This window comes from Dasypus novemcinctus, chromosome 18 (assembly GCF_030445035.2).
Source record: "Dasypus novemcinctus isolate mDasNov1 chromosome 18, mDasNov1.1.hap2, whole genome shotgun sequence".
Classification (NCBI taxonomy): Eukaryota; Metazoa; Chordata; class Mammalia; order Cingulata; family Dasypodidae; genus Dasypus; species Dasypus novemcinctus.
The window spans coordinates 85,285,782-85,292,138 of NC_080690.1; the positions used below are offsets into that span (position 1 = coordinate 85,285,782).

The following is a 6,357-nucleotide window of genomic DNA, read 5'->3' on the forward strand; positions in this document are numbered from 1 at the left end:
ATCATATGTATTTACTCATTTAATTTTCAGAACAATCCTTGACAGTAAATAATGCTATTCCCATTTTAGAGATGAAAAGCTAGAGTATCAGAGAGGTTAAACAAATTGCATTAGGATAGATGTGGGGACTGAGAAAGTCAAATTCCATTTGTTTTTTCTGAATTAGAACAAAATGGACTTCCATGTGTGACAACACCTAACGTCTTAGAAAATATTTACCATTAGGCTTCAGCATGCTGGAGGGATTTCTTTCCAACAGTGCTAGAATCTTGAGGTTCCATTCTCAACGCTATTCTCTTTAAGCCTGGTAAACTTTCTGAGGTGATCTAATCACAATGGCCATTTCTTCTATTTTGCCCTATAAACCAATCATACCCACAGATCTTTCTCTTGGGATACCTGGTAGACTGAGTAATGGCTCCTCAAGATGTCCAAGCCCTAATCCCCAGAACCTGTGACCGCCACCCTATCTTGCAAAAGGGCCTTGCATGTGTGATTAAATTAAATCTTGAGCTGGGGTGGCCTCTAAATGTAATGATAAGTGTCCCTATAAGAAAGAAGCAGTGGAGATTGGGCTACAGAAGGTAACATGACAATGGAAGAAGAGAGAGATTTTAAGATGCTACATAACTAACTGGCTTTGAAGATGAGGAAAGGTCCATGAGCCAAAGAATGCAAAGAATGCAGCTCTAGAAGCTGGAAATTGCAAGGAACTGGATTCTCCTCCCACCCCCCACCCCAGAACCTCTGGAGGGAGCATGATCCGGCTGACACATTGGCTTAGGCCCAGTGAAACCATTTTGGACATCTGGTTTCCAGAACTGTAAGATAATAAAATTATGTTGATACAAGCCACTAAATATGTGGCAATGTTTTAAAGCAGTCATGGGAAACTGATTCAGGATCCATGCCTGTATGGTATACAAAACCAACTGGATATAACATAACCAATACAAAGTCTGCAAAAAGAAAGCTGAATTGGGTGTCTTCCCTTAGTGTGTAGTCTTCCCATCCCATACCCTTGATATTTGAAGATCCCAAGGTGGTGAAGAGGTAGAGTCTCAGCTTTACTAAGGAAACTGACCAAGGAGGTAGTCCGAAAATTGATGAAGTGCCATAATTGAAAAGAGTGAGTTAGAGACAATTCCCCAAGGCTGCATCACAACCATTGAGTTTGGTAGGTAAAAGAATCCAGAAGCAGTGGAGTCCATAGAAAGGCAGGGAGTGTCCGGTGGTGACAGTGCCAGAAGTGACTGGAAGATCCTGTGAGAACCATTTTTATAATAGGATGTTTTTGGTGCCTCACCTCCAAAATCTGGTTCTCCAGCCATCCTTGTGAGTCTTTAAATGTCCCAAGTCTTCTAATAAATTATTTTTCTACTTAAATTTAGCAGAGTTAGTATCTGCAGTTTGCAACTGAGATTACTGGCTAATAATGGCATATATGCAAGCAAAAGCCTGTTTTTTTTGTGTATATCATTTCAGGTTCAGGCCTCCATTTCTGTATTGGAGCCATTATTCTTAGCCAAATGACTTTCAGAGTTTTCCTAAATGTTTCTTTGAGGTCCTACAACCACATACATTTTTCCATTTTGCCTGTTAAGTGTTGGGGAAGCCGCCATTACAGGATCCCTCCCTTCCCAGGACTTGCCCTATCAGAGCCATGGGCCTGAAGTGGAGAAGGGACAGAGACGGAGAGCCAGAAGATACATCCTCCTAAGCCTCTTATCTTCCCAACTTCATAAATTTATCAGGTGTTATTTATTTGTCCTGGGTACTAAACATTTTATTTACTGAACAGAACATGTTCCCCCAAAAAATATATAATCAATCTTGCACATGTTATTGATACAACTGTATATGTTGTTACATTTTCTTACATCTCATCATCAAAGGGGTGGATATCCCTGATCATTATTCACTAGAATAAAATTCCATGAGGGGTTTGACACATCTGGCTTATTGGTATAAAACAGCTCCTCATATTCAAAAGGCATTTAAAAAATATTTGCTGAATGTATAAGCCAAATTAATCTTCAGAGGATATTCCATGTAATATGTCTCCTTACTGCCCTTGAATACAACCTTCAAATTATAGGCCATTTCAGTATGCATTCTTGGATGATTATTCCAAGCTAACCTATAAATGAAGGCTTTCCAATTTTTTAATAAGCCTAGAGTCTCTATCTGTTGTGAATTCTGCTCTGGTATCTAACAAGTTATAACTTGTCAATAAAGGCTTTATTGCACATTCGTAAGGTTTTTGTCCAGTATGGGTTTTTTCATGAAAACTGAGGTTTAGCTTCCAGCTGAAGGATTTTCCACATTCATTACATTCTTAGGCTCTCTCTCCAGTATGAGTTTTCTGATGTGTATGAAGGTTTGACTTCTGAGCAAAAGCTTTCCCACATATATTACATTCATATGATCTTTACCCAGTATGGATTTTTTTATGTTGAATGAGGTTTTTCTTCTGGAAGAAGGTATTCTCACATATATTGCCCTCTTAAGCTCTCTCCTAAGCATGAATTTTCTCATGATCCATGACATTTGATTTCTGGGCAAAGGTCTTCTCACATATGTTACATTTATATGGTTTCTCTCCTGCATGGGTTCTCTGGTGTTTCACAGGATCTGACTTATAAATGAAAGCTTTTGCTCAGTCATTACATTTATAAGATTTTGTCCAGTGTGAACTTTTTTATGTTGAATGAGGGTTGAACTTGGTTTGAAGGATTTCCCACATTCATTACATTTACAGGCCTTCTCTCCATTATGAATTTTCTCATGATTAATGCAGGATGATTTTCAGGAAAAGGTTTTCCCATGTTTTACATTCATAGAATTTCTCTTCACTATGAATTTTCTGATGTTGAATGAGATTTGCCTTCAGCTTGTAGGCTTTTTCACATTTATCACATTTATATTTTTCCTCTGTATGAGTTTTCTAGTGTTTATTGAGCTTCCTCTTCTCCATGAGTGCTTTTCCACTTCATTACATTCAAAGGATTCCTCACCAGTATGAATTCTCAGGTGATTCTGAAGGCATGACTCTGAACTGAGGAACTTTCTACAGACATTGCATTCAAATTATTTTTCTACAAATTTGGATGAATCATGATCGACTAATTTTCTGTAACTATTATATTTATAATATTTCTTTCTTAGACAACTTTTCATATCAAAGCTCTGTTTCAAATGTCTTCTAAAAGGGTAACATCCAAAGAGTCTGCATTTTGACGGAACACCATCTATGCTCAATAGGAATATTTCCTTAAACTTCCCAAGTTCATTGCCTTTTTGCTTAGTCAGTGTTTTCCTTTTGATTGCTGCTGCTTCTCTCATGAGACTTTACTCCAAGTCTTAGAGCCTACAAATCTGATCTTCAGCTTCACAGTTTTTTTCTAAAATGGAAGAAAAGAAAACACTTTTTCCCTCTTTTTTGAAAAAAGATCCTGTGTTTTAGATTTACCGAGGGCCACACAAATTATAGAGCCAACACTGCCTAAAGCAACAGGACAAAACCAGGTCCTCTCAGCATCAGCCCAGGATTGAAAGAGCCCAGTAATGTCAAGAGGGGAGAAGATGGCAGCCAGGCACACATTCAGATCAGCAGCTTTTTGTAGAAAGCATGGAATTTGTTTAATTTTCATGACCAGGGTAATGGAGAGATTCTGAAGTGAGACTGGGGTTGTCAGGTCTTTCCCCAAGAGAGGGAGAAAAGAAAATGGAAAGAAATGGGTAAATGCTTATGGAATATAGCTGATCTATGAAGGACTAAAGGCAGAAACAAAGGAGAGCTGGCACATGGGAATCAGGTGACAGTCCAAGGATAGCTGTAAGAGTGAACTAAGAAATAATGTTTACCTGTAAATTAAAAAGCAAATTCAGGTGAAAAATATAGGGAAAATTGCTGGGTGGATAAAAGTACCTAGAGATTTCTTTTACTTCTCAGAGGAGGTCACAACTGTTCCTATGCACTGTCAAATAATGTCATCAATAAAAAAGCATTGGCTTTTGTGTGACTTTGGCTACATGATTTAATAATTAAAAAATAAAAAGGCAGTGGTTCCCATGTAACTTTGGCCCTCCCATACTATTCTGGATCCATACCTGGACTACTGTGCCTCACCAAGTCTTCCACCATCCATGGTTCCTCTACTTATTCCAACCGCAAAATCACCACAGGCTTAGTGGTTTCCTGTTCTCCTGTTCATGGGAAATATACCACAAAGCTTGTTATTTGTGTCCAACTATTCCATTAGTAGAGGTGGTGTGGATGGATGGGGAAGGTATGGCTTTAAGGAATGAACACGAAGAGTCAAACCAAACCCAACAAAGAAATGTTCTGTCTTCTTGGAAGATGAAGCTTTCCCAAAAAATAGCAGTACTAAGATGAAGCAAGAGGTACCTAGCATGCAAGCTTTCAGGAAGCTGTCCCTCTCAGGACACCAGCACAACTCCAAGTATGATTGCCCCCTTAAATTTTGCACCTAGGCACCTCACTTGCCTCACCTGCCAAAAGGTATCCAAAAATGTGTCCAGAGTGAAGACCCCCTCAAGACCAAATCTTGTAAGCCACACAGTAGTGTCCCCATATTTTAAACTTCAGATTTTGAATGACACTGTCTGGGAAGCTGTCCCACCCACTGAGAGTAGGCGGCTGTGGTTCCCCAGCATCACATATCTGCACAGGTTTCTCTGTCCCAGGTTAAGCTGGTGCCATTCCTCCTGGGTGAAGTCCACAGTGATGTCCTCAAAGGTAACTCTTCCCTGTAACCACACAGTCCTGACAGTATAAAGTTGCCATTGAGTCCCAAGGCCCAGAATATAGGAATTTGTTTCCCCTGAACCAAGTTTGCTTTGAATTTTCTGGGTGCTATGCTCTGGGAGAAAATAAATTGTATTCACAATATCCTGTCAGCGAACCATCAACCTAAGATTTAATCAAGATGCCACACTCTTTCTTAACTCTGACACAATCCATTATCCAACCCTGTGAATTGTACCTCTTAATTCCAACATGGACAATGGGGAGAGGTCACTCTCCCCAGGCTCTCTCCAGGTGGCCTAAGGGAGCATAAGACTCTGCCCCATCATGCCCAGCCCCTTCCCACAATGTTGGAGATGAAGCCGAGCCTTGAACCTGTACCTCCAGATTCCTACAGCTTCTCAGAGTCCTGTGGGCAATGCCTGAGGAGACAAACCAAGCTGCAAATGACTCTCTTGAGCATCCCAGTCTGGATCCAGGATCAGTTTACCACTGTGTCTTGTTTTAATCTATTGGTGAATTACACTTACACTTTCTGACCTTTGTTTCACAGAATTCTCAAAGAATTCCAAAACACCTCAGATTTAAGGGAAGAAGAAGAGCAAAGCCTTGACATTGAAATACGAGGTGGGAAAGTGGATGCTATACTATCTTGAAGATGATCATGGAGGGTTTGAAAATTGGCACACATTTGTCTCCATGTTTGGCTTTTTCAAATACTTGACCTTGGAGTAACTCAAAGAATTCCAGCCTTAAAGACAGAATCCTGGGAACTGGCTAGAAATGCAAATTTTCAGGTCACCCCAAAACTAATACCAGTTTTAGTTTCTAATGTACTAAATATTATAACCCATGTATTCTGAGATTTGAAGAGCAAAGTAGATTAGCATATTAAACTAATATATTTAAGATGATTTTGATCGAAAAATTCTACCTCGTAAATCTCTTTCAAATCCATCCCATTTTCCCATCCTTTCCACCATCTGTTAATCCAAGATACCACCTTTTACTTACAATTAATGCAATAGTCTCCTTACTCATCTAGTTACATCAAAGCTGATGCCTTTTAATCTATTTTCCACATCAAACTGAATCATGGGATTCCCTGATTTAATGACTTTCCTTGCTTTTAGAGAAAAAGGGAAATTCTTTACATGGACCACAGTGTTCTGGCATAGCCTGCCACATCCTGATTCACTGGCTCCCCTCAGTCTCTTTGCTCCAGCTGTACAGGACTTATATCAGGATTTCACCCTGCCACTCAAAGTGTTGGGATCACACCTGTGAAGCTGTCTTCTCTGTTGATAACTGAAAATCTTTTTGCCTCTAACCGCTTACCTGCACTGTCCCCTTGGACTGAGAAAATTTTGTAGTGGCATTTACGGTCCAGCCTGCTTTTCCTGTCAAGATCAGATTTCAATATAAGGTTTAACTTACAAATTGTGAAGAAACTACTATGAGCATAGCTACATATGAGTGGTCTCTGGTCCTCTATAATTTACCTTGATTTTGACTTTCATCTATGTATGATTTTTCAGTTTATCACGCAGATTCATGGTATCTATTTCAAATGCACACAGAACAAA

The 6,357-nt window shown here is 39.5% G+C and overlaps 1 non-coding gene across 1 annotated transcript; it reads left to right on the forward strand.

Annotated features, from left to right (window-relative positions):
- The first annotated feature begins 5,018 nt into the window (after nt 1-5,018).
- Nucleotides 5,019-5,219, forward strand: LOC111763777 (small nucleolar RNA SNORA73 family). The gene has a single exon (XR_002796570.1). It is a non-coding gene; the product is annotated as a small nucleolar RNA SNORA73 family (small nucleolar RNA).
- Nucleotides 5,220-6,357: the final 1,138 nt, after the last annotated feature.